Below are 27,308 nucleotides of genomic sequence, written 5' to 3'. Positions count from 1 at the left end.
GGCTCTTCAATCCTGTCACTGTGTTTCCCCACCACCTTTGACAGAATGAGCTACATGCCTCCTGCACAGTTTTGAACTTCCTTGTCAAGGCCCAGGAGTCTAGCTCTCTGGGGTTTCACTTGGTAGGTGAAAACTCATGTGTTGAGCGAAGGCCTTTCTGGATCTATGATGACAACAGGTATCTGAGGACGTTGACTGACTTGAGCAGATGTAATCTGAGGTCCAGATATGAGGACCTTGTGAGACCCATGAGGATTTCAGAGCCTGCCTGGCACTCTGCCCTCTTCAGAGAGGATGAGAACTGTGCAGTTTGGCATCAGATTCTGAGATTTTTCGAAAAAGGCCTCATAACAGTACCCATACTTGGTTTGATACTTTCTTCATTGCTTTCTATTTTCAAAGAGATTGAAATGATTCCAAGTGATAGGGAGACAGCCTTTACTATAGGAGTAGGCACATATATCAGGTAGAGATGACTGTAGGTGCAAATGATATACTCAAAAAATATCTAAGAACTGATGAATTCGAACGTGGTGCTCATTCCTAGTCTCAGTCGATGTACCCTTGCACATATGTGGTAAAGTGTCAGGAGCGGATTTTATGGCTCATGCCAGTAGTCCCAAGAATATTGGAGGACAATGACTGCCCTCGCCCTTTACCCAAAGTTGTGTAAAGGCTGACGTATAACAAATAATTCCAGGATCACTCAATTTATATAGAGGAAAAATTGAAATGGTCTTTCCTGTTGGAGGCTGGGTAAATTCTAGATAATAATGGCTAGGTGATAAGCCAGGGCACCTGTTTGAGACATTCCCTAGTTTTATTGGTGTTCTTCAATTATGTGTTAGCTGCCAAAATCTTCCAGAGCATGTTGTGTTTACCTATCTCTCTCTCTCGCATGGAAACCATCTCAGTGGATCCATCATGGAAATGACAATTGGGCTTTGCTTTCTGTTATTTCTTGTTGTTGTTTCTGTTTTCCACCTGCGTACATTCTTCCTCTTATTGCAGCGCTCACACAGATGCACATCATCTCTTCTAACAAAATTTGCGTATTACCCAAGATCTATGAAAACAACTATTCCTTTAAAAAACAAGGAAAGATATTTCTAAAGAACATGTTGCTAGCTGGTAGACCCACAGTCCTGATAATGGAGCAGACACGCTAACTCTCCAATGAAACAAGAACGAACCACACACTGAATCTTCTTAATATCCTCATGATGAACATAATTAATTCAGAACTGACACACACACACAGATATATATATATATATATATATATATATATATATATATATATATATATATATCTTACTACTAACAGACTTTTAGGAAGCAGGAGGATAGGACTCTTGGTAACTCTTGCTGGATACACAATTTCTACAACCATGGTTGAAACTTGAATATCCAATCAAGGACATCATGTAATCTCAGATGTGTAGTACAACATACTCTATTAAAAAGCAACCCATGAGTATTTGACCACAGGCTAGTCAGTTAGTGCATACAAAACATCTTCTTTTCATCAGATTTAATCTGAAGCATGGTAGATGATTCCAACGCTCTTCCAAGTGGAAGACTTGAGTTCCGTGAATCGAGACATGGTAACATACATGTAGACAAAAAGGCACCTTTGGATTCCCCTCTCATCCAAGATGAGGTTGCATGGCATGGAAGAAATCTATAGTAAATTATGGAATACTCTGTTGGATAAACAATGAAAGAATTCCATGCACAGAGGATAAATTTCAATGACACCCTGAAATCTCAAAGATACCATAGGGCTTACTGACTTTCACCTCTGTGCAACTTGTTCGTTTTGACTTTGAGAAACGAGGAGGAGTTAAGAATGACCATACTGCAATGCTATAGGCAGTGCCTCTTCTTTGCTTTGTTGAACTTCCTTGCTGCCCACTGAGAGGCATCCATACTGTGTCTGCTGGCACTCGCAAAGATGCTCTCACAGACAGCTTTTGAGGAAGCCATCAGAAGAAGAGAAATTTTTGCCACAGTGGCTAAAATCTGAGGGGATTGGAAGGGAGGAAATGAATTCAATAGTTGGTTCTGGGAAATACTGAACGGCTGGCAGACTTGAAGGTCGGGAAACTTTAGAAAGTCAAGGTTGCCTAGACGCATTTCCTTTTCTGATAACCTTCATACTTATTATGTTGCAGGTTAAAACTTGGAGAGGTGCTTCCCTTCTGGCAGGACAGGTAAGCAGTGACGCTGCTTCCCATGGTGTCTTTTGTTTGTAGGCAGGCTGCAGTCTCGGCTGACTAAATATTTACCTACTGTGTACCTCTAGAGATGAGAATCATTTGACTTCCCTCTTATGGCTAAACAACCTAGGCTTCATCTTGCCTCTTGCTGGTGGAACACTTGTTATGGCCTTTGCATTGTAGGGGACTTAGCTAGGTAGTCCCAACCCAAGCAAGGATACTACCGATTACCATTAGCATGTTGAGGTGCATTTGGAAAACCAACAGTTGGGTGAAGTTATTGGCATATTTGACTTTCTTTTGAAGCTACCATTGAAGCTTCCAATTCTAAATAATATATCCAGAAATACTAAGAAAAGTCTTTTCCCAGCTCCTTCCCTTATCGACATTCAAGCTCAAAGAATTAAACTCTTATTTCTGCCCTGGCAGGTTGGAACTCAAAGGAAGATGATAGGGTGTTAGGAGTCTAGACCCCTAGAGCACAGAACAATAACCCTCACAAATTTCATCTATCCTTGTTCCTCTGGCGTGGATACTAAGAGAGCGACCAATGTATTTTCAAGTCCTTGTAAGTAGCATGGAAACTTGCAATCTGCCCTCCAAAATTCAGGTGAATTGCCGTAAAGTTTTCGTAGCCCCAAACAGAGCTGATAATGAACCATAATTATTCTTTTTATAAATGATTATGGATTATGTTGAGCCAGAAATCTAGTTTTCCATTGTCAGTAAAAACAAAACAAAACAAAACTAAGAATATTTTTGGTATTAAATGCAATGCCTTCCTTCATCTTGGAAACTGGGTGGTTTTGAGTTCATTTGAAGAAACATGACATGAGAAGAGCAGGTTCAGGAATCAGGCACACAGAATCCAACTCCTGTCCCTGTCAATGTCCTTTGGGATACCTGGTGATATATATGGATCAAAATGTAGCTTGGTTTCTCTGTTCCAGTTTGTGTCCAAGGAAATATGGAACGAGCTCGTGGTCATGTGACATACATCACAAAATCCTCCAGAGCATTGACAATTGCAGGACAACTGGAAGGCTCAATACTGGGCACTGAAAGATAGAGAGGAACATACATGGAAGACAGGGAACAGGAGGAAGAATCCTAAAGGAGGGTAAAGAGGAAGAGCATAGAATCAAAACCGCAAATTAGGATGTTGAAAAAATCTTATCTAGATAGGAACAAAGTCATTTTGCTTACTTGAATGTTTTCTCTATTCTTGCCAAAATCTCTGTTGTAAAGGTTAAGTACAGAAGTTCAGGGAACATTGAGAGGCACCCGATTTGGGGGCAGTGACACCCACCGAATGCAATGTTTTGACCTCTATTTTTCTCATATGGGGTCAAAGGGGAAAGGCTCTTTAATCCTGTCCTCTGTGTTTCCCCACCACCTTTGATAGAATGAGCTACATGCCTCCTGCTCAGTTTTGAACTTCCTTGTCAAGGCCCAGGAGTCTAGCTCTCTGGGGTTTCATTTGGTAGGTGAAAACTCATGTGTTTATCAAAGGCCTTTCTGGATCTATGATGACAACAGGTATCTGAGGACGTTGACTGACTAGAACAGATGCGATATGAGGTCCAGATATGAGGTCCGTGTGAGACCCATGAGGATTTCAGAGTCTGCCTGGCACTCTTCCCTCTTCAGAGAGGATGAGAACTGTGCAGTTTGGCATCAGATTCTGAGATTTTTCGAAAAAGCCCTCATAACAGTACCCATACATGGTTTGATACATTCTTCATTGCGTTCTATTTTCCAAGAGATTGAAATGATTTCAAGTGATAGGGAGAGAGCCTTTACTATAGGAGTAGGCACATATATCAGGTAGAGATGACTGTAGGTGCAAATGACGTACTCAAAAACTATCTAGGAACTGATGAATTCGAACGTGCTGCTCATTCCTAGTCTCTGTCGATGTACCCTTGCACATATGTAGTAAAGTGTCAGGAGGGGATGTTATGGATCATGCCAGTAGTCCCAAGAATATTGGAGGACAATAACTGCCCTCGCCATTTACCCAAAGTTGTGTAAAGGCTGACGTATAACAAATAATTCCAGGACCATTCAATTTATATAGAGGGAAATTTGAAATGATCTTTCCTGTTGGAGCCTGGGTAAATTCTAGATAATAATGGCTAGGTGATAAGCCAGGGCACCTGTTTGAGACATTCCCTAGTTTTATTGGTGTTCATCAAGTATGTCTTAGCTGCCAAAATATTCCAGAGCATGTTGTGTTTACCTATCTCTCTCTCGCATGGAAACCCTCTCAGTTGATCCATCATGAGAAATGACAATTGGGCTTTGCTTTCTGTTATTCGTTGTTTTTGTTTCTATTTTCCTCCTTGGTACATTCATCCTCTTATTGCTGCACTCACACAGATGCAAATCATCTCTTTTAACAAAATTTGCGTGTTACCCAATATCTATGAAAACAACTATTCCTTTAAAAAACAAAGGAAAGATACGTCTATAGAACATGTTGCTAGCTGGTAGACCCACAGTCCTGATAATGGAGCAGACACACTAACTCTCCAATGAAACAAGAAAGAACCACACACTGAATCTTCTTAATATCCTCATGATGAACACAATTAATTCAGAACTGACACACACACACACACACACACATATATATATAAATATATATATATATACATATATATATCTTACTACTAACAGACTTTTAGGAAGCAGGAGCATAGGACTTTTGGTAACACTTGCTGGATACACAATTTCTAAAGCCATGGTTGACGCTTGAATATCCAATCAAGGACATCATGTAATCTCAGATTTGTAGTACAACATACTCGATAAAAAGCAACCCATGAGTATTTGACCACGGGCTAGTCAGTTAGTGAGTAGAAAACATCTTCTTTTCATCAGATTTAACCTGAAGCATGGTAGATGATTCCAACTCTCTTCCAAGTGGAATACTTGAGTTCCATGAATCGATACATGGTAACATACATATAGACAAAAAGGCACCTTTGGAATCCCCTCTCTTCCAAGATGAGGTTGCATGGCAGGGAAGAAATCTAAAGTCAATTATGGAACACTCTGTTGGATAAACATGAGAGAATTCCATGCACAGAGGACAAATTTCAATGACACCCTGAAATCTCAAAAATACCATAGGGCTTACTGACTTTCACCTCTGTGCAACTTGTTCATTTTGACTTTGAGAAACCAGGAGTTAAGAATGACCATACTGTACAGTATGACTCATGGCTAATGCCCTGGTGGTAGCTCCAACAGCTGTCAATGAGATGGTAGTAACAATGGTGGCTGTAGTTCCAAGATCCCTTTTCTGTCTGAAGAGAGTCATAGCGTGAGGGCATCAATGGGCACAGGTACCCAGCGAGGCATGCGAGTAACCAGGGCATACCTAAATTTACTAGCATTCCAGCATTGGGCAAAAAAGCAAGTATCACTACCACAATTACTTGACTCTATCTGGCTAATAATGAATAAAAATGGGGGATATAGACAAACAGGTGTGGGCTTATAGGAAATATTATGAGAAGCCTTAACCCCTCGTTGGAACATCCTGCGTCAGTTCTAGAACTAGCAGTGGTGGTGTCCGAGGTCTGAGTAAGTTCAGGAGACCATTGCCCCCAGGGGCGAGACGTGCTCCATGCCAATTGACTAACTCCATGTTTTCCTCCAATTTTGAAATTCATTTAAGGTTATTAAATTATTTTTTTCCTTTTTTCTTAAATTTTTCATCAATTACACTTTATTCATTCTGCATCCCCCCATTAGCCCCTCCCTCCTCTCCTCCCAATCCCACCCTCCCTCCTCCCTCTGCTTGCATGCCACTCCCCAAGTCCACTAATAGGGGAGGATCTCCTCTCCTTTCTTATTGTAGTCTGTCAGTTCAGACCCTGAATAATCATTAAGCCAATGTAGCTCATGCCTTTGTTGTACATAAAGGAATTAATGCTCAACTAAAAGGAAGCTTGATGGTGTTCAATCAGAGGATTGACCTCTTGTAGGAGCAAATAGATACCCTATGGCAAATCGCTCAACCTGGCTGTCAATGAAAGTATGCTGGACTTTGTGTCACTAGCATACAAGATGAGAATTTTTCCTGTGCTGCAAATCTGTCTAAACAATTGTCGAGCTATATTTTAGGTAATTGGACTGGAGAATTCGATACTACGATGGAGCAGCTGAGAGTGGCCATTGTCACAGTAAATTCTACCAGAGTGGACGCAGGACTAGCCACAGGATTATCAACATGGATTGCTGCAGCAATGAACCATCTGAAGGAATGGGCGGGCATGGGAGTGTTAGCAGGCCTTCTGGTTTTGGTCTCCTTGGTTTGCCTGTGGTATATATGCAAGATTAGAGTCTCACAACAGTGTGATGCAGCCATGATCATTCAGGCCTATACAGCCATGAAGCAGGACATTCCCCCAAGCATGGTTGGATACCAGAAAAAGTTAAAATGATAAGCTCAGGATGCGAGGCTAAGCACTGCACTCAGGGTCAGCCGCTTTGGACCCAGAGAAGACCATGTCTGATTGGATGCAGGTTGATGCCCCAGGTCCCGCCTCTGAGAAAAAGGTATCTTACGGGTCTGATGCTCTTTGGGTGGATGACACCTAAATGAACATCTGTACAAAGTCCCAATTTATTTCTAATATCAGAGATCAGACCTCTACTCTTGCCTGATGCGTCTAAAACAAAAAGGGGGAACTGTAGAGAGCTGCGGAATGCTATGCCTTAAAGATGGAGCTGGTTTCCGCCTTTCACCTTCCTGATGGTGAGTGCTCTCTGTCACGAACAACTCCACATTTGGCTAAGGCCGAGGATCTGGCTTGCTTCCATGTATGTGGACCTATCTGCATTGCCCCCGTGGCACGCCTGGGTTGGCTACCCAGAGGCTATTTAAGCTGTGGGCTGACTTTCCCCAGGGCCCGAGGATTCTTCAATGTTCCTGAATAAACAGCATTGAAAAAAAAAAAAAAAAAAAAAAAGAATGACCATACTGCAATGCTATAGGCAGTGCCTCTTCTTTGCTTTGTCCAACTTCCCTGCTGCCCACTGAGAGGCGTCCACACTGTGTTTGCTGGCACTGGCAAAGATGCTCTCACAGACAGCTTCTGAGGAAGTCATCAGAAGAAGAGAAATCCTTGCCACAGTGGCTAAAATCTGAGGGGATTGGAAGGGAGGAAATGAATTCAATAGTTGGTTCTGGGAAAGACTGAACTGCTGGCAGACTTGAAGGTCGGGACACTTTAGAAAGTCAAGGTTGCCTAGACGCATTTCCTTTTCTGATAACCTTCATACTTATTATGTTGCAGGCTAAAACTTGGAGAGGTGCTTCCCTTCTGGCAGGACAGGTAAGTGACGCTGCTTCCCATTGTGTCTTTTGTTTGTAGGCAGGCTGCATTCTCGCCTGACGAAATATTTACCTACTGTGTACCACAAGAGATGAGAATTATTTAACGTCCCTCTCATGGCTAAACAACCTAGGCTTCGTCTTGCCTCTTGATGGTGGAACACTTGCTATGGCCCTGGCATTGTAGGGGACTTAGCTAGGTAGACCAAACCCAAGCAAGTGACAAGGATACTAACTAATACCATTAGTATTTTGAGGTGCATTTGGAAAACCAACAGTTGGGTGAAGTTATTGGCATATTTGACTTTCTTTTGAAGCTACCATTGAAGCTTCCAATTCTAAATAATATATCCAGAAGTAATAAGAAAAGCCTTCTCCCAGCTCCTTCCCTTATCGACATTCATGCTCAAAGAATTAAACTTTTATTTCTGCCCTGACAGGTGTGGAACCCAAAGGAAGATGATAGGGTGTTAGGAGTCTAGACCCCTAGAGCACAGAACAATAACCCTCACAAATTTCATCTATCATTGATTCTCTGGCGTGGATACTAAGAGAGCAACCCATGCGTTTTCACTTCCTTGTAAGTAGCATGGAAACATGCAATCTTGCCCTCTAAAATTCAGGTGAATTGCCATAAAGTTTTCAAAAACCCAAACAGAGCTGACAATGAACCATATTTATTATTTTTATTAATGATTATGGATTATGTTGAGCCAGAAATCTAGTTGTCCATTGTCAGAACAAAACAAAACAAAACTAAGAATATTTTTGGTATTAAATGCAATGCCTTCCTTCATCTTGGAACCTGGGTTGTGTTGAGTTCATTTGAAGAAACATGACATGAGAGGTGATAAGAAGAGAAGGTTCAGGAATCAGGCACACAGAACCCAACTCCTGTCCCTGTCAATGTCCTGTGGGATACCTGGTGATGTATATGGACCAAAATATAGCTTGGCCTGTGTGTTGCTTTTTGTTGTCCAAGGAAATATGGAAGGAGCTGTTGGTCATGGGACATACATCACAAAATCCTCCAGAGCATTGACAATTGCAGGACAACTGGAAGGCTCAATACTGTTCACTTTAAGATGGAGAGGAACATACATGGAAGACAGGGAACCTGAGGAGGAAGTGTAAAGGCGGGTTAACATGAAGAGCATAGAATCAAAACCGCAAATTAGGATGTTGAAAAATCTTATCTAGATAGGAAAAAAGTCATTTTGCTTTCTTGAATGTTTTCTCTATTCTTACCAAATCTTTGTTGTAAAGATTAAATACATAAATTCAAGGAACATTCACAGGTACCCGATTTGGGGCCAGTGACACCCACCAAAGGCAATGTGTTGACCTCTATTTTTCTCATATGGTGTCAAAGGGGAAAGGCTCTTTAATCCTGTCCTCTGTGTTTCCCCAGAACCTTTGACAGAATGAGCTACATGCCTCCTGCACAGTTTTGAACTTCCTTGTCAAGGCCCAGGAGTCTAGCTCTCTGGGATTTCACTTGGTAGGTGAAAACTCATGTGTTGAGCGAAGGCCTTTCTGGATCTCTGATGACAACAGGTCTCTGAGGACGTTGACTGACTTGAACAGATGCGATCTGAGGTCCAGATATGAGGTCCTCGTGAGACCCATGAGGAGTTCAGTGCCTGCCTTGCACTCTTCCCTCTTCAGAGAGGATGAGAACTGTGCAGTATGGCATCAGATTCTGAGATTTTTCGAAAAAGGCCTCATAACAATACCCATACTTGGTTTGATACAATCTTCATTGCTTTCTATTTTCAAAGAGATAGAAATGATTCCAAGTGATAGGGAGACAACCTTTACTATAGGAGTAGGCACATATATCAGGTAGAGATGACTGTAGGTGCAAATGACGTACTCAAAAAATATGTAAGAACTGATGAATTAGAACGTGCTGCTCATTCCTAGTCTCCGGCAATGTACCCTTGCACATATGTGGTAAAGTGTCAGGCTGGGAGGTTAGGGCTCATGCCAGTAGTCCCAAGAATATTGGAGGACAATGACTGCCCTCGCACTTTTCCCAATGTTGTGAAAAGGCTGACGTATAACTAATAATTAAAGGATCATTCAATTTATATAGAGGGAAAATTGAAATGGTCTTTCCTGTTGGAGGCTGGGTAAATTCTAGATAATAATGGCTAGGTGAGAAACCAGGGCACCTGTTTGAGACATTCCCTAGTTTTATTGGTGTTCATCATTTATGTCTTAGCTGCCAAAATCTTCCAGAGCATGTTGTGTTTACCTATCTCTTTCTTGCATGGAAACCATCTCAGTTGATCCATCATGAGAAATGACAATTGGGCTTTGCTTTCTGTTACTTGTTGTTGTTGTTTTTCTTTTCCTCCTGGGTACATTCATCCTCTTATTGCCGCTCTCACACAGATGCAAATCATGTATTCTAACAAAATTTGCGTGTTACCCAAGATCTATGAAAACAACTATTCCTTTATGAAACAAGGAAAGATATTTCTAAAGAACATGTTGCTAGCTGGTAGACCCACAATCCTGATAATGGATCAGATGCGCTAACTCTTCAATGAAACAAGAAAGAACCACACACTGAATCTTCTTAACATCCTCATGATGAACACAATTAATTCAGAACTGACACACACATATATGTATATATATATATACATATATATATATATATATATATATATATATATATATATATATCTTACTACTAACAGACTTTTAGGAAGCTGTAGCATAAGACTCTTGGTAACACTTGCTGGATACAAAATTTCTAAAGCCATGTTTGAAGCTTGAATATCCAATCAAGGACATCATGTAATCTCAGATGTGTAGTACAACATACTCGATAAAAAGCAACCCATGTGTATTTGACCACGGGCTAGTCAGTTAGTGCGTAGAAAACATCTTCTTTTCATCAGATTTAACCTGAAGCATGGTAGATGATTCCCACGCTCTTCCAAGTGGAAGACTTGAGTTTTTATGAATCGAGACATGGTAACATACATGTAGACAAAAAGGTACCTTTGGATTCCCCTCTCTTCCAAGATGAGGTTGCATGGCAGGGAAGAAATCTAAAGTCAATTATGGAACGCTCTGTTGGATAAACAAGGAGAGAATTCCATGCACAGAGGACAAATTTCTATGACACCCTGAAATCTCAAAGATACCATTGGGCTTACTGACTTTCACCTCTGTGCAACTTGGTCGTTTTGACTTTGAGAAAGGAGGAGTTAAGAATGACCATACTGCAATGCTATACTCACTGCTTCTTCTTTGCTTTGTCCAACTTCCTCGCTGCCCACTGAGAGGCGTCCACACTGTGCCTGCTGGCACTGCCAAAGATGCTCTCACAGACAGCTTCTGAGGAAGTCATCAGAAGAAGAGAAATCCTTGCCACAGTGGCTAAAGTCTGAGGGGATTGGAAGGGAGGAAATGAATTCAATAGTTGGTTCTGGGAAAGACTGAAGTGCTGGCAGACTTGAAGGTCGGGACACTTTAGAAAGTCAAGGTTGCCTAGACGCATTTCCTTTTCTGATAACCTTCATACTTATTATGTTGCAGGCTAAAACTTGGAGAGGTGCTTCCCTTCTGGCAGGACAGGTAAGTGACGCTGCTTCCCATTGTGTCTTTTGTTTGTAGACAGGCTGCATTCTCGCCTGACTAAATATTTACCTACTGTGTACCCCAAGAGATGAGATTTATTTAACATCCCTCTCATGGCTAAACAACCTAGGCTTCATCTTGCCTATTGATGGTGGAACACTTGCTATGGCCCTGGCATTGTAGGGGACTTAGCTAGGTAGACCAAACCCAAGCAAGTGACAAGGATACTAACTAATACCATTAGTATTTTGAGGTGCATTTGGAAAACCAACAGTTGGGTGAAGTTATTGGCATATTTGACTTTCTTTTGAAGCTACCATTGAAGCTTCCAATTCTAAATAATATATCCAGAAGTACTAAGAAAAGCCTTCTCCCAGCTCCTTCCCTTATCGACATTCAAGCTCAAAGAATTAAACTTTTATTTCTGCCCTGACAGGTGTGGAACCCAAAGGAAGATGATAGGGTGTTAGGAGTCTAGACCCCTAGAGCACAGAACAATAACCCTCACAAATTTCATCTATCATTGATCCTCTGGCGTGGATACTAAGAGAGCAACCCATGCGTTTTCACTTCCTTGTAAGTAGCATGGAAACATGCAATCTTGCCCTCTAAAATTCAGGTGAATTGCCATAAAGTTTTCAAAAACCCAAACAGAGCTGACAATGAACCATATTTATTCTTTTTATAAATGATTATGGATTATGTTGAGCCAGAAATCTAGTTGTCCATTGTCAGAACAAAACAAAACAAAACTAAGAATATTTTTGGTATTAAATGCAATGCCTTCCTTCATCTTGGAACCTGGGTGGTGTTGAGTTCATTTGAAGAAACATGACATGAGAGGTGATAAGAAGAGAAGGTTCAGGAATCAGGCACACAGAACCCAACTCCTGTCCCTGTCAATGTCCTGTGGGATACCTGGTGATGTATATGGACCAAAATATAGCTTGGCCTGTGTGTTGCTTTTTGTTGTCCAAGGAAATATGGAAGGAGCTGGTGGTCATGGGACATACATCACAAAATCCTCCAGAGCATTGACAATTGCAGGACAACTGGAAGGCTCAATACTGTGCACTGTAAGATGGAGAGGAACATACATGGAAGACAGGGAACCTGAGGAGGATGTGTAAAGGCGGGTTAACATGACGAGCATTGAATCAAAACCGCAAATTAGGATGTTGAAAAATCTTATCTAGATAGGAAAAAAGTCATTTTGCTTTCTTGAATGTTTTCTCTATTCTTACCAAATCTTTGTTGTAAAGATTAAATACATAAATTCAAGGAACATTCACAGGTACCCGATTTGGGGCCAGTGACACCCACCAAAGGCAATGTGTTGACCTCTATTTTTCTCATATGGTGTCAAAGGGGAAAGGCTCTTTAATCCTGTCCTCTGTGTTTCCCCAGAACCTTTGACAGAATGAGCTACATGCCTCCTGCACAGTTTTGAACTTCCTTGTCAAGGCCCAGGAGTCTAGCTCTCTGGGATTTCACTTGGTAGGTGAAAACTCATGTGTTGAGCGAAGGCCTTTCTGGATCTATGATGACAACAGGTCTCTGAGGACGTTGACTGACTTGAACAGATGCGATCTGAGGTCCAGATATGAGGTCCTCGTGAGACCCATGAGGAGTTCAGAGCCTGCCTTGCACTCTTCCCTCTTCAGAGAGGATGAGAACTGTGCAGTATGGCATCAGATTCTGAGATTTTTCGAAAAAGGCCTCATAACAATACCCATACTCGGTTTGATACAATCTTCATTGCTTTCTATTTTCAAAGAGATAGAAATGATTCCAAGTGATAGGGAGACAACCTTTACTATAGGAGTAGGCACATATATCAGGTAGAGATGACTGTAGGTGCAAATGACGTACTCAAAAAATATGTAAGAACTGATGAATTAGAACGTGCTGCTCATTCCTAGTCTCCGGCGATGTACCCTTGCACATATGTGGTAAAGTGTCAGGCTGGGAGGTTAGGGCTCATGCCAGTAGTCCCAAGAATATTGGAGGACAATGACTGCCCTCGCACTTTTCCCAAAGTTGTGAAAAGGCTGACGTATAACTAATAATTAAAGGATCATTCAATTTATATAGAGGGAAAATTGAAATGGTCTTTCCTGTTGGAGGCTGGGTAAATTCTAGATAATAATGGCTAGGTGAGAAACCAGGGCACCTGTTTGAGACATTCCCTAGTTTTATTGGTGTTCATCATTTATGTCTTAGCTGCCAAAATCTTCCAGAGCATGTTGTGTTTACCTATCTCTTTCTTGCATGGAAACCATCTCAGTTGATCCATCATGAGAAATGACAATTGGGCTTTGCTTTCTGTTACTTGTTGTTGTTGTTTTTCTTTTCCTCCTGGGTACATTCATCCTCTTATTGCCGCTCTCACACAGATGCAAATCATCTATTCTAACAAAATTTGTGTGTTACCCAAGATCTATGAAAACAACTATTCCTTTATGAAACAAGGAAAGATATTTCTAAAGAACATGTTGCTAGCTGGTAGACCCACAATCCTGATAATGGATCAAATGCGCTAACTCTTCAATGAAACAAGAAAGAACCACACACTGAATCTTCTTAACATCCTCATGATGAACACAATTAATTCAGAACTGACACACACATATATGTATATATATATATATATATATATATATATATATATATATATATATATATCTTACTACTAACAGACTTTTAGGAAGCTGTAGCATAGGACTCTTGGTAACACTTGCTGGATACACAATATCTAAAGCCATGTTTGAAGCTTGAATATCCAATCAAGGACATCATGTAATCTCAGATGTGTAGTACAACATACTCGATAAAAAGCAACCCATGTGTATTTGACCACGGGCTAGTCAGTTAGTGCGTAGAAAACATCTTCTTTTCATCAGATTTAACCTGAAGCATGGTAGATGATTCCAACGCTCTTCCAAGTGGAAGACTTGAGTTTTTATGAATCGAGACATGGTAACATACATGTAGACAAAAAGGTACCTTTGGATTCCCCTCTCTTCCAAGATGAGGTTGCATGGCAGGGAAGAAATCTAAAGTCAATTATGGAACACTCTGTTGGATAAACAAGGAGAGAATTCCATGCACAGAGGACAAATTTCAATGACACCCTGAAATCTCAAAGATACCATTGGGCTTACTGACTTTCACCTCTGTGCAACTTGGTCGTTTTGACTTGAGAAAGGAGGAGTTAAGAATGACCATACTGCAATGCTATACTCACTGCTTCTTCTTTGCTTTGTCCAACTTCCTCGCTGCCCACTGAGAGGCGTCCATACTGTGCCTGCTGGCACTGGCAAAGATGCTCTCACAGACAGCTTCTGAGGAAGTCATCAGAAGAAGAGAAATCCTTGCCACAGTGGCTAAAATCTGAGGGGATTTGAAGGGAGGAAATTAATTCAATAGTTGGTTCTGGGAAAGACTGAACTGCTGGCAGACTTGAGGGTCGGGACACTTTAGAAAGTCAAGGTTGCCTAGACGCATTTCATTTTCTGATAACCTTCATACTTATTATGTTGCAGGCTAAAACTTAGAGAGGTGCTTCCCTTCTGGCAGGACAGGTAAGTGACGCTGCTTCCCATTGTTTCTTTTGTTTGTAGACAGGCTGCATTCTCGCCTGACGAAATATTTACCTACTGTGTACCACAAGAGATGAGATTTATTTAACGTCCCTCTCATGGCTAAACAACCTAGGCTTCATCTTGCCTATTGATGGTGGAACACTTGCTATGGCCCTGGCATTGTAGGGGACTTAGCTAGGTAGACCAAACCCAAGCAAGTGACAAGGATACTAACTAATACCATTAGTATTTTGAGGTGCATTTGGAAAACCAACAGTTGGGTGAAGTTATTGGCATATTTGACTTTCTTTTGAAGCTACCATTGAAGCTTCCAATTCTAAATAATATATCCAGAAGTACTAAGAAAAGCCTTCTCCCAGCTCCTTCCCTTATCGACATTCAAGCTCAAAGAATTAAACTTTTATTTCTGCCCTGACAGGTGTGGAACCCAAAGGAAGATGATAGGGTGTTAGGAGTCTAGACCCCTAGAGCACAGAACAATAACCCTCACAAATTTCATCTATCATTGATCCTCTGGCGTGGATACTAAGAGAGCAACCCATGCGTTTTCACTTCCTTGTAAGTAGCATGGAAACATGCAATCTTGCCCTCTAAAATTCAGGTGAATTGCCATAAAGTTTTCAAAAACCCAAACAGAGCTGACAATGAACCATATTTATTCTTTTTATAAATGATAATGGATTATGTTGAGCCAGAAATCTAGTTGTCCATTGTCAGAACAAAACAAAACAAAACTAAGAATATTTTTGGTATTAAATGCAATGCCTTCCTTCATCTTGGAACCTGGGTGGTGTTGAGTTCATTTGAAGAAACATGACATGAGAGGTGATAAGAAGAGAAGGTTCAGGAATCAGGCACACAGAACCCAACTCCTGTCCCTGTCAATGTCCTGTGGGATACCTGGTGATGTATATGGACCAAAATATAGCTTGGCCTGTGTGTTGCTTTTTGTTGTCCAAGGAAATATGGAAGGAGCTGGTGGTCATGGGACATACATCACAAAATCCTCCAGAGCATTGACAATTGCAGGACAACTGGAAGGCTCAATACTGTGCACTGTAAGATGGAGAGGAACATACATGGAAGACAGGGAACCTGAGGAGGAAGTGTAAAGGCAACTAACATGACGAGCATTGAATCAAAACCGCAAATTAGGATGTTGAAAAATCTTATCTAGATAGGAAAAAAGTCATTTTGCTTTCTTGAATGTTTTCTCTATTCTTACCAAATCTTTGTTGTAAAGATTAAATACATAAATTCAAGGAACATTCACAGGTACCCGATTTGGGGCCAGTGACACCCACCAAAGGCAATGTGTTGACCTCTATTTTTCTCATATGGTGTCAAAGGGGAAAGGCTCTTTAATCCTGTCCTCTGTGTTTCCCCAAAACCTTTGACAGAATGAGCTACATGCCTCCTGCACAGTTTTGAACTTCCTTGTCAAGGCCCAGGAGTCTAACTCTCTGGGATTTCACTTGGTAGGTGAAAACTCATGTGTTGAGCGAAGGCCTTTCTGGATCTATGATGACAACAGGTCTCTGAGGACGTTGACTGACTTGAACAGATGCGATCTGAGGTCCAGATATGAGGTCCTCGTGAGACCCATGAGGAGTTCAGAGCCTGCCTTGCACTCTTCCCTCTTCAGAGAGGATGAGAACTGTGCAGTATGGCATCAGATTCTGAGATTTTTCGAAAAAAGCCTCATAACAATACCCATACTTGGTTTGATACAATCTTCATTGCTTTCTATTTTCAAAGAGATAGAAATGATTCCAAGTGATAGGGAGACAACCTTTACTATAGGAGTAGGCACATATATCAGGTAGAGATGACTGTAGGTGCAAATGACGTACTCAAAAAATATGTAAGAACTGATGAATTAGAACGTGCTGCTCATTCCTAGTCTCCGGCGATGTACTCTTGCACATATGTGGTAAAGTGTCAGGCTGGGAGGTTAGGGCTCATGCCAGTAGTCCCAAGAATATTGGAGGACAAGGACTGCCCTCGCACTTTTCCCAAAGTTGTGTAAAGGCTGACGTATAACTAATAATTAAAGGATCATTCAATTTATATAGAGGGAAAATTGAAATGGTCTTTCCTGTTGGAGGCTGGGTAAATTCTAGATAATAATGGCTAGGTGAGAAACCAGGGCACCTGTTTGAGACATTCCCTAGTTTTATTGGTGTTCATCATTTATGTCTTAGCTGCCAAAATCTTCCAGAGCATGTTGTGTTTACCTATCTCTTTCTCGCATGGAAACCATCTCAGTTGATCCATCATGAGAAATGACAATTGGGCTTTGCTTTCTGTTACTTGTTGTTGTTGTTTTTCTTTTCCTCCTGGGTACATTCATCCTCTTATTGCCGCTCTCACACAGATGCAAATCATCTATTCTAACAAAATTTGCGTGTTACCCAAGATCTATGAAAACAACTATTCCTTTATGAAACAAGGAAAGATATTTCTAAAGAACATGTTGCTAGCTGGTAGACCCACAATCCTGATAATGGATCAGATGCGCTAACTCTTCAATGAAACAAGAAAGAGCCACACACTGAATCTTCTTAACATCCTCATGATGAACACAATTAATTCAGAACTGACAAACACATATATATATATATATATATATATATATATATATATATATATATCTTACTACTAACAGACTTTTACGAATCTGTAGCATAGGACTCTTGGTAACACTTGCTGGATACACAATTTCTAAAGCCATGTTTGAAGCTTGAATATCCAATCAAGGACATCATGTAATCTCAGATGTGTAGTACAACATACTCGATAAAAAGCAACCCATTTGTATTTGACCACGGGCTAGTCAGTTAGTGCGTAGAAAACATCTTCTTTTCATCAGATTTAACCTGAAGCATGGTAGATGATTCCAACGCTCTTCCAAGTGGAAGACTTGAGTTTTTATGAATCGAGACATGGTAACATACATGTAGACAAAAAGGTACCTTTGGATTCCCCTCTCTTCCAAGATGAGGTTGCATGGCAGGGAAGAAATCTAAAGTCAATTATGGAACACTCTGTTGGATAAACAAGGGGAGAATTCCATGCACAGAGGACAAATTTCAATGACACCCTGAAATCTCAAAGATACCATTGGGCTTACTGACTTTCACCTCTGTGCAACTTGGTCGTTTTGACTTTGAGAAAGGAGGAGTTAAGAATGACCATACTGCAATGCTATACTCACTGCTTCTTCTTTGCTTTGTCCAACTTCCTCGCTGCCCACTGAGAGGCGTCCACACTGTGCCTGCTGGCACTGGCAAAGATGCTCTCACAGACAGCTTCTGAGGAAGTCATCAGAAGAAGAGAAATCCTTGCCACAGTGGCTAAAATCTGAGGGGATTGGAAGGGAGGAAATGAATTCAATAGTTGGTTCTGGGAAAGACTGAAGTGCTGGCAGACTTGAAGGTAGGGACACTTTAGAACGTCAAGGTTGCCTAGACGCATTTCATTTTCTGATAACCTTCATACTTATTATGTTGCAGGCTAAAACTTGGAGAGGTGCTTCCCTTCTGGCAGGACAGGTAAGTGACGCTGCTTCCCATTGTGTCTTTTGTTTGTAGACAGGCTGCATTCTCGCCTGACGAAATATTTACCTACTGTGTACCACAAGAGATGAGATTTATTTAACATCCCTCTCATGGCTAAACAACCTAGGCTTCATCTTGCCTATTGATGGTGGAACACTTGCTATGGCCCTGGCATTGTAGGGGACTTAGCTAGGTAGACCAAACCCAAGCAAGTGACAATACTAACTAATACCATTAGTATTTTGAGGTGCATTTGGAAAACCAACAGTTGGGTGAAGTTATTGGCATATTTGACTTTCTTTTGAAGCTACCATTGAAGCTTCCAATTCTAAATAATATATCCAGAAGTACTAAGAAAAGCCTTCTCCCAGCTCCTTCCCTTATCGACATTCATGCTCAAAGAATTAAACTTTTATTTCTGCCCTGACAGGTGTGGAACCCAAAGGAAGATGATAGGGTGTTAGGAGTCTAGACCCCTAGAGCACAGAACAATAACCCTCACAAATTTCATCTATCCTTGATCCTCTGGCGTGGATACTAAGAGAGCAACCCATGCGTTTTCACTTCCTTGTAAGTAGCATGGAAACATGCAATCTTGCCCTCTAAAATTCAGGTGAATTGCCATAAAGTTTTCAAAAACCCAAACAGAGCTGACAAAGAACCATATTTATTCTTTTTATAAATGATTATGGATTATGTTGAGCCAGAAATCTAGTTGTCCATTGTCAGAACAAAACAAAACAAAACAAAGAATATTTTTGGTATTAAATGCAATGCCTTCCTTCATCTTGGAACCTGGGTGGTGTTGAGTTCATTTGAAGAAACATGACATGAGAGGTGATAAGAAGAGAAGGTTCAGGAATCAGGCACACAGAACCCAACTCCTGTCCCTGTCAATGTCCTGTGGGATACCTGGTGATGTATATGGACCAAAATATAGCTTGGCCTGTGTGTTGCTTTTTGTTGTCCAAGGAAATATGGAAGGAGCTGGTGGTCATGGGACATACATCACAAAATCCTCCAGAGCATTGACAATTGCAGGACAACTGGAAGGCTCAATACTGTGCACTGTAAGATGGAGAGGAACATACATGGAAGACAGGGAACCTGAGGAGGAAGTGTAAAGGCGGGTTAACATGACGAGCATAGAATCAAAACCGCGAATTAGGATGTTGAAAAAACTTATCTAGATAGGAAAAAAGTCATTTTGCTTTCTTGAATGTTTTCTCTATTCTTACCAAATCTTTGTTGTAAAGATTAAATACATAAATTCAAGGAACATTCACAGGTACCCAATTTGGGGCCAGTGACACCCACCAAAGGCAATGTGTTGACCTCTATTTTTCTCATATGGTGTCAAAGGGGAAAGGCTCTTTAATCCTGTCCTCTGTGTTTCCCCAGAACCTTTGACAGAATGAGCTACATGCCTCCTGCACAGTTTTGAACTTCCTTGTCAAGGCCCAGGAGTCTAGCTCTCTGGGATTTCACTTGGTAGGTGAAAACTCATGTGTTGAGCGAAGGCCTTTCTGGATCTATGATGACAACAGGTCTCTGAGGACGTTGACTGACTTGAACAGATGCGATCTGAGGTCCAGATATGAGGTCCTCGTGAGACCCATGAGGAGTTCAGAGCCTGCCTTGCACTCTTCCCTCTTCAGAGAGGATGAGAACTGTGCAGTATGGCATCAGATTCTGAGATTTTTCGAAAAAGGCCTCATAACAATACCCATACTTGGTTTGATACAATCTTCATTGCTTTCTATTTTCAAAGAGATAGAAATGATTCCAAGTGATAGGGAGACAACCTTTACTATAGGAGTAGGCACATATATCAGGTAGAGATGACTGTAGGTGCAAATGACGTACTCAAAAAATATGTAAGAACTGATGAATTCGAACGTGCTGCTCATTCGTAGTCTGCGGCGATGTACCCTTGCACATATGTGGTAAAGTGTCAGGCTGGGAGGTTAGGGCTCATGCCAGTAGTCCCAAGAATATTGGAGGACAAGGACTGCCCTCGCACTTTTCCCAAAGTTGTGTAAAGGCTGACGTATAACTAATAATTAAAGGATCATTCAATTTATATAGAGGGAAAATTGAAATGGTCTTTCCTGTTGGAGGCTGGGTAAATTCTAGATAATAATGGCTAGGTGAGAAACCAGGGCACCTGTTTGAGACATTCCCTAGTTTTATTGGTGTTCATCATTTATGTCTTAGCTGCCAAAATCTTCCAGAGCATGTTGTGTTTACCTATCTCTTTCTCGCATGGAAACCATCTCAGTTGATCCATCATGAGAAATGACAATTGGGCTTTGCTTTCTGTTACTTGTTGTTGTTGTTTTTCTTTTCCTCCTGGGTACATTCATCCTCTTATTGCCGCTCTCACACAGATGCAAATCATCTATTCTAACAAAATTTGCGTGTTACCCAAGATCTATGAAAACAACTATTCCTTTATGAAACAAGGAAAGATATTTCTAAAGAACATGTTGCTAGCTGGTAGACCCACAATCCTGATAATGGATCAGATGCGCTAACTCTTCAATGAAACAAGAAAGAACCACACACTGAATCTTCTTAACATCCTCATGATGAACACAATTAATTCAGAACTGACACACACATATATGTATATATATATATATATATATATATATATATATATATATATATATATATCTTACTACTAACAGACTTTTAGGAAGCTGTAGCATAGGACTCTTGGTAACACTTGCTGGATACACAATATCTAAAGCCATGTTTGAAGCTTGAATATCCAATCAAGGACATCATGTAATCTCAGATGTGTAGTACAACATACTCGATAAAAAGCAACCCATGTGTATTTGACCACGGGCTAGTCAGTTAGTGCGTAGAAAACATCTTCTTTTCATCAGATTTAACCTGAAGCATGGTAGATGATTCCAACGCTCTTCCAAGTGGAAGACTTGAGTTTTTATGAATCGAGACATGGTAACATACATGTAGACAAAAAGGTACCTTTGGATTCCCCTCTCTTCCAAGATGAGGTTGCATGGCAGGGAAGAAATCTAAAGTCAATTATGGAACACTCTGTTGGATAAACAAGGGGAGAATTCCATGCACAGAGGACAAATTTCAATGACACCCTGAAATCTCAAAGATACCATTGGGCTTACTGACTTTCACCTCTGTGCAACTTGGTCGTTTTGACTTGAGAAAGGAGGAGTTAAGAATGACCATACTGCAATGCTATACTCACTGCTTCTTCTTTGCTTTGTCCAACTTCCTCGCTGCCCACTGAGAGGCGTCCATACTGTGCCTGCTGGCACTGGCAAAGATGCTCTCACAGACAGCTTCTGAGGAAGTCATCAGAAGAAGAGAAATCCTTGCCACAGTGGCTAAAATCTGAGGGGATTTGAAGGGAGGAAATTAATTCAATAGTTGGTTCTGGGAAAGACTGAACTGCTGGCAGACTTGAGGGTCGGGACACTTTAGAAAGTCAAGGTTGCCTAGACGCATTTCATTTTCTGATAACCTTCATACTTATTATGTTGCAGGCTAAAACTTATAGAGGTGCTTCCCTTCTGGCAGGACAGGTAAGTGACGCTGCTTCCCATTGTTTCTTTTGTTTGTAGACAGGCTGCATTCTCGCCTGACGAAATATTTACCTACTGTGTACCACAAGAGATGAGATTTATTTAACGTCCCTCTCATGGCTAAACAACCTAGGCTTCATCTTGCCTATTGATGGTGGAACACTTGCTATGGCCCTGGCATTGTAGGGGACTTAGCTAGGTAGACCAAACCCAAGCAAGTGACAAGGATACTAACTAATACCATTAGTATTTTGAGGTGCATTTGGAAAACCAACAGTTGGGGGAAGTTATTGGCATATTTGACTTTCTTTTGAAGCTACCATTGAAGCTTCCAATTCTAAATAATATATCCAGAAGTACTAAGAAAAGCCTTCTCCCAGCTCCTTCCCTTATCGACATTCAAGCTCAAAGAATTAAACTTTTATTTCTGCCCTGACAGGTGTGGAACCCAAAGGAAGATGATAGGGTGTTAGGAGTCTAGACCCCTAGAGCACAGAACAATAACCCTCACAAATTTCATCTATCATTGATCCTCTGGCGTGGATACTAAGAGAGCAACCCATGCGTTTTCACTTCCTTGTAAGTAGCATGGAAACATGCAATCTTGCCCTCTAAAATTCAGGTGAATTGCCATAAAGTTTTCAAAAACCCAAACAGAGCTGACAATGAACCATATTTATTCTTTTTATAAATGATTATGGATTATGTTGAGCCAGAAATCTAGTTGTCCATTGTCAGAACAAAACAAAACAAAACTAAGAATATTTTTGGTATTAAATGCAATGCCTTCCTTCATCTTGGAACCTGGGTGGTGTTGAGTTCATTTGAAGAAACATGACATGAGAGGTGATAAGAAGAGAAGGTTCAGGAATCAGGCACACAGAACCCAACTCCTGTCCCTGTCAATGTCCTGTGGGATACCTGGTGATGTATATGGACCAAAATATAGCTTGGCCTGTGTGTTGCTTTTTGTTGTCCAAGGAAATATGGAAGGAGCTGGTGGTCATGCGACATACATCACAAAATCCTCCAGAGCATTGACAATTCCAGGACAACTGGAAGGCTCAATACTGGGCACTGTAAGATGGAGAGGAACATACATGGAAGACAGGGAACAGGAGGAGGAAGTGTAAAGGCGGGTTAACATGAAGAGCATAGAATCAAAACCGCAAATTAGGATGTTGAAAAAATCTTATCTAGATAGGAAAAAAAGTCATTTTGCTTTCTTGAATGTTTTCTCTATTCTTACCAAATCTTTGTTGTAAAGATTAAATACATAAATTCAAGGAACATTCACAGGTACCCGATTTGGGGCCAGTGACACCCACCAAAGGCAATGTGTTGACCTCTATTTTTCTCATATGGTGTCAAAGGGGAAAGGCTCTTTAATCCTGTCCTCTGTGTTTCCCCAAAACCTTTGACAGAATGAGCTACATGCCTCCTGCACAGTTTTGAACTTCCTTGTCAAGGCCCAGGAGTCTAACTCTCTGGGATTTCACTTGGTAGGTGAAAACTCATGTGTTGAGCGAAGGCCTTTCTGGATCTATGATGACAACAGGTCTCTGAGGACGTTGACTGACTTGAACAGATGCGATCTGAGGTCCAGATATGAGGTCCTCGTGAGACCCATGAGGAGTTCAGAGCCTGCCTTGCACTCTTCCCTCTTCAGAGAGGATGAGAACTGTGCAGTATGGCATCAGATTCTGAGATTTTTCGAAAAAAGCCTCATAACAATACCCATACTTGGTTTGATACAATCTTCATTGCTTTCTATTTTCAAAGAGATAGAAATGATTCCAAGTGATAGGGAGACAACCTTTACTATAGGAGTAGGCACATATATCAGGTAGAGATGACTGTAGGTGCAAATGACGTACTCAAAAAATATGTAAGAACTGATGAATTAGAACGTGCTGCTCATTCCTAGTCTCCGGCGATGTACTCTTGCACATATGTGGTAAAGTGTCAGGCTGGGAGGTTAGGGCTCATGCCAGTAGTCCCAAGAATATTGGAGGACAATGACTGCCCTCGCACTTTTCCCAAAGTTGTGTAAAGGCTGACGTATAACTAATAATTAAAGGATCATTCAATTTATATAGAGGGAAAATTGAAATGGTCTTTCCTGTTGGAGGCTGGGTAAATTCTAGATAATAATGGCTAGGTGAGAAACCAGGGCACCTGTTTGAGACATTCCCTAGTTTTATTGGTGTTCATCATTTATGTCTTAGCTGCCAAAATCTTCCAGAGCATGTTGTGTTTACCTATCTCTTTCTCGCATGGAAACCATCTCAGTTGATCCATCATGAGAAATGACAATTGGGCTTTGCTTTCTGTTACTTGTTGTTGTTGTTTTTCTTTTCCTCCTGGGTACATTCATCCTCTTATTGCCGCTCTCACACAGATGCAAATCATCTATTCTAACAAAATTTGCGTGTTACCCAAGATCTATGAAAACAACTATTCCTTTATGAAACAAGGAAAGATATTTCTAAAGAACATGTTGCTAGCTGGTAGACCCACAATCCTGATAATGGATCAGATGCGCTAACTCTTCAATGAAACAAGAAAGAACCACACACTGAATCTTCTTAACATCCTCATGATGAACACAATTAATTCAGGACTGACACACACATATATGTATATATATATATATATATATATATATATCTTACTACTAACAGACTTTAACGAAGCTGTAGCATAGGACTCTTGGTAACACTTGCTGGATACACAATTTCTAAAGCCATGTTTGAAGCTTGAATATCCAATCAAGGACATCATGTAATCTCAGATGTGTAGTACAGCATACTCGATAAAAAGGAACCCATGTGTATTTGACCACGGGCTAGTCAGTTAGTGCGTAGAAAACATCTTCTTTTCATCAGATTTAACCTGAAGCATGGTAGATGATTCCAACGCTCTTCCAAGTGGAAGACTTGAGTTTTTATGAATCGAGACATGGTAACATACATGTAGATAAAAAGGTACCTTTGGATTCCCCTCTCTTCCAAGATGAGGTTGCATGGCAGGGAAGAAATCTAAAGTCAATTATGGAACACTCGGTTGGATAAACAAGGAGAGAATTCCATGCACAGAGGACAAATTTCAATGACACCCTGAAATCTCAAAGATACCATTGGGCTTACTGACTTTCACCTCTGTGCAACTTGGTCGTTTTGACTTTGAGAAAGGAGGAGTTAAGAATGACAATACTGCAATGCTATACTCACTGCTTCTTCTTTGCTTTGTCCAACTTCCTCGCTGCCCACTGAGAGGCGTCCACACTGTGCCTGCTGGCACTGGCAAAGATGCTCTCACAAACAGCTTCTGAGGAAGTCATCAGAAGAAGAGAAATCCTTGCCACAGTGGCTAAAATCTGAGGGGATTGGAAGGGAGGAAATGAATTCAATAGTTGGTTCTGGGAAAGACTGAAGTGCTGGCAGACTTGAAGGTCGGGACACTTTAGAAAGTCAAGGTTGCCTAGACGCATTTCATTTTCTGATAACCTTCATACTTATTATGTTGCAGGCTAAAACTTGGAGAGGTGCTTCCCTTCTGGCAGGACAGGTAAGTGACGCTGCTTCCCATTGTGTCTTTTGTTTGTAGACAGGCTGCATTCTCGCCTGACGAAATATTTACCTACTGTGTACCACAAGAGATGAGATTTATTTAACGTCCCTCTCATGGCTAAACAACCTAGGCTTCATCTTGCCTATTGATGGTGGAACACTTGCTATGGCCCTGGCATTGTAGGGGACTTAGCTAGGTAGACCAAACCCAAGCAAGTGACAAGGATACTAACTAATACCATTAGTATTTTGAGGTGCATTTGGAAAACCAACAGTTAGGTGAAGTAATTGGCATATTTGACATTCTTTTGAAGCTACCATTGAAGCTTCCAATTCTAAATAATATATCCAGAAGTACTAAGAAAAGCCTTCTCCCAGCTCCTTCCCTTATCGACATTCAAGCTCAAAGAATTAAACTTTTATTTCTGCCCTGACAGGTGTGGAACCCAAAGGAAGATGATAGGGTGTTAGGAGTCTAGACCCCTAGAGCACAGAACAATAACCCTCACAAATTTCATCTATCATTGATCCTCTGGCGTGGATACTAAGAGAGCAACCCATGCGTTTTCACTTCCTTGTAAGTAGCATGGAAACATGCAATCTTGCCCTCTAAAATTCAGGTGAATTGCCATAAAGTTTTCAAAAACCCAAACAGAGCTGACAAGGAACCATATTTATTCTTTTTATAAATGATTATGGATTATGTTGAGCCAGAAATCTAGTTGTCCATTTTCAGAACAAAACAAAACAAAACTAAGAATATTTTTGGTATTAAATGCAATGCCTTCCTTCATCTTGGAACCTGGGTGGTGTTGAGTTCATTTGAAGAAACATGACATGAGAGGTGATAAGAAGAGAAGGTTCAGGAATCAGGCACACAGAACCCAACTCCTGTCCCTGTCAATGTCCTGTGGGATACCTGTTGATGTATATGGACCAAAATATAGCTTGGCCTGTGTGTTGTTTTTTGTTGTCCAAGGAAATATGGAAGGAGCTGGTGGTCATGGGACATACATCACAAAATCCTCCAGAGCATTGACAATTGCAGGACAACTGGAAGGCTCAATACTGTGCACTGTAAGATGGAGAGGAACATACATGGAAGACAGGGAACCTGAGGAGGAAGTGTAAAGGCGGGTTAACATGATGAGTATAGAATCAAAACCGCAAATTAGGATGTTGAAAAAATCTTATCTAGATAGGAAAAAAGTCATTTTGCTTTCTTGAATGTTTTCTCTATTCTTACCAAATCTTTGTTGTAAAGATTAAATACATAAATTCAAGGAACATTCACAGGTACCCGATTTGGGGCCAGTGACACCCACCAAAGGCAATGTGTTGACCTCTATTTTTCTCATATGGTGTCAAAGGGGAAAGGCTCTTTAATCCTGTCCTCTGTGTTTCCCCAGAACCTTTGACAGAATGAGCTACATGCCTCCTGCACAGTTTTGAACTTCCTTGTCAAGGCCCAGGAGTCTAGCTCTCTGGGATTTCACTTGGTAGGTGAAAACTCATGTGTTGAGCGAAGGCCTTTCTGGATCTATGATGACAACAGGTCTCTGAGGACGTTGACTGACTTGAACAGATGCGATCTGAGGTCCAGATATGAGGTCCACGTGAGACCCATGAGGAGTTCAGAGCCTGCCTTGCACTCTTCCCTCTTCAGAGAGGATGAGAACTGTGCAGTATGGCATCAGATTCTGAGATTTTTCGAAAAAGGCCTCATAACAATACCCATACTTGGTTTGATACAATCTTCATTGCTTTCTATTTTCAAAGAGATAGAAATGATTCCAAGTGATAGGGAGACAACCTTTACTA

General features: G+C 41.0%; 8 non-coding genes across 8 annotated transcripts; all 8 read left to right on the top strand.

The window, feature by feature from the left end:
• Positions 1-159: 159 nt before the first annotated feature.
• On the top strand, positions 160-224 carry LOC132647667 (small nucleolar RNA SNORD109A). Its single transcript, XR_009586013.1, has one exon. It is a non-coding gene; the product is annotated as a small nucleolar RNA SNORD109A (small nucleolar RNA).
• A 3,518-nt stretch (positions 225-3,742) lies between these two features.
• On the top strand, positions 3,743-3,807 carry LOC132647339 (small nucleolar RNA SNORD109A). Its single transcript, XR_009585707.1, has one exon. It is a non-coding gene; the product is annotated as a small nucleolar RNA SNORD109A (small nucleolar RNA).
• Positions 3,808-9,110: 5,303 nt separating this feature from the next.
• LOC132647405 (small nucleolar RNA SNORD109A) lies at positions 9,111-9,175 on the top strand. Its single transcript, XR_009585773.1, has one exon. It is a non-coding gene; the product is annotated as a small nucleolar RNA SNORD109A (small nucleolar RNA).
• Positions 9,176-12,706: 3,531 nt separating this feature from the next.
• Positions 12,707-12,771, top strand: LOC132647313 (small nucleolar RNA SNORD109A). The gene has a single exon (XR_009585681.1). It is a non-coding gene; the product is annotated as a small nucleolar RNA SNORD109A (small nucleolar RNA).
• Positions 12,772-16,292: 3,521 nt separating this feature from the next.
• On the top strand, positions 16,293-16,357 carry LOC132647311 (small nucleolar RNA SNORD109A). Its single transcript, XR_009585679.1, has one exon. It is a non-coding gene; the product is annotated as a small nucleolar RNA SNORD109A (small nucleolar RNA).
• A 3,508-nt stretch (positions 16,358-19,865) lies between these two features.
• Positions 19,866-19,930, top strand: LOC132647310 (small nucleolar RNA SNORD109A). Its single transcript, XR_009585678.1, has one exon. It is a non-coding gene; the product is annotated as a small nucleolar RNA SNORD109A (small nucleolar RNA).
• A 3,524-nt stretch (positions 19,931-23,454) lies between these two features.
• Positions 23,455-23,519, top strand: LOC132647309 (small nucleolar RNA SNORD109A). Its single transcript, XR_009585677.1, has one exon. It is a non-coding gene; the product is annotated as a small nucleolar RNA SNORD109A (small nucleolar RNA).
• Positions 23,520-27,023: 3,504 nt separating this feature from the next.
• On the top strand, positions 27,024-27,088 carry LOC132647308 (small nucleolar RNA SNORD109A). The gene has a single exon (XR_009585676.1). It is a non-coding gene; the product is annotated as a small nucleolar RNA SNORD109A (small nucleolar RNA).
• The last annotated feature ends 220 nt before the right edge of the window (positions 27,089-27,308 follow it).

Source organism: Meriones unguiculatus, chromosome 14, assembly GCF_030254825.1.
Source record: "Meriones unguiculatus strain TT.TT164.6M chromosome 14, Bangor_MerUng_6.1, whole genome shotgun sequence".
NCBI classification, from domain to species: domain Eukaryota; kingdom Metazoa; phylum Chordata; class Mammalia; order Rodentia; family Muridae; genus Meriones; species Meriones unguiculatus.
The sequence above is the reverse complement of the archived record's forward strand: the minus strand, read 5'-3'. Positions and strand labels throughout refer to the sequence as shown.